Raw genomic sequence first — 1,421 nt, 5'->3', positions numbered from 1 at the left:
AGTAAGTTGAGCATCCAAACTGCCTAGGCTCCCACAAAGCCAGTACGTGCAGTAGGATCAGAAACCCATTGCCATTGTTCTTGAGTTCTCAGTAGCCACGAACAATATTTTTTAAAAGCAAACGATTTACTCTATGAAGAGCAAACACAGCCGATTTGCTTTTCAAATTAGCTTCAGAGACACCCTCCAGCACCCAGTGTGAGCAGCTGAAGGCCAAGTGAAACCGTGCCCACAGGGAAGGGGATTGTCTCGGAAACACAAATGGGTAGCAAAGCTATTTGATTACTATTTCTCCTCTTAGAATGTTCTCAGCCTGAAGACATGTCAACGATTATTCATATATGTGTGTATCCTTTTTTTGTTTTGTTTTTTGTTTTTCGAGACAGGGTTTCTCTGTGGTTTTGGAGCCTGTCCTGGAACTAGACCAGACTGGTCTCGAACTCACAGAGATCCACCTGACTCTGCCTCCCAAGTGCTGGGATTAAAGGCGTGCGCCACCACCGCCTGGCCATGTGTGTATCTTTTAACTTATTTTGAGTTTTATATGTCTGCACCGTGTCTACAGAGGTCAGAAAGGATATTAAATCCCCTGGCTGTAGTTATAAACAGATGTGATTGACAGGTGAGTGTTGGGAACCAAACCCTGGTCCTCTGGAAGAGCAACCAGCGTTCTTAATGTCTGAGCCATTTCTACAGCCTTGTGCTACGTCTTGGTGTGACCGCTCAGAACAGGTGAAGGCAGAAGATCCTGAAACAGTTCAGATTCCAGTTCTAGGTAGAGTTGATAAACCCTGGGTTGCACAAAATGAATATTTTCTATTTATTTGTGTACACTCTGTTGAGTGTGCAAGTGCAGAGGAATGTGTGGTCAGGGAGAACTTTCTGGAGTCAGTCACTACCGCCCTGAGGAGGCAAAGTCTCTGCACTGCTTGCTCAGGCTAGCCCACCCGGGAGCTTCGGCTGACTCTCCTATCTCTGCCTCCAACAGTGGTAGTGCTGTGATTTCAGATGCACAGCGCCGCAAAGGTGGATGGAAGGGATTGGACAGAGGGTCAGGCTGTGTTGCAAGCAGTTACCCACTGAGCCATCTTCCCACCTGATTTTTTCTAGTTTACCTGTCATAGAGAGTTCTTTGAAGAGTGGCCCCTATACTGACCCTCTAGATAAGCCTTCTGATAAGAGGGGGCTGTGGGTGGCAGCACAAGATCTAAATTTCTCTGTTCACTCGATTGTGAATTTCCCTTCCACTCAGGGGTGTCTCTCTCAGACCTCATCTTATGTGTGTACAAAAGTGAACATGAGTGCTACATGCCTCTCGGCTAGAATGATGGAAACCAGCCTAACAACTCATCCATCCTTCAAGCTCAGAGAGTGCTGTGACAGACTCATGAAGTGGCCAATGAGCAGAAGAGTTGAAGAGA

This window comes from Microtus ochrogaster, chromosome 21, assembly GCF_000317375.1.
Source record: "Microtus ochrogaster isolate Prairie Vole_2 chromosome 21, MicOch1.0, whole genome shotgun sequence".
In the NCBI taxonomy this organism is placed as follows: Eukaryota; Metazoa; Chordata; class Mammalia; order Rodentia; family Cricetidae; genus Microtus; species Microtus ochrogaster.
The sequence above is the reverse complement of the archived record's forward strand: the minus strand, read 5'-3'. Positions refer to the sequence as shown.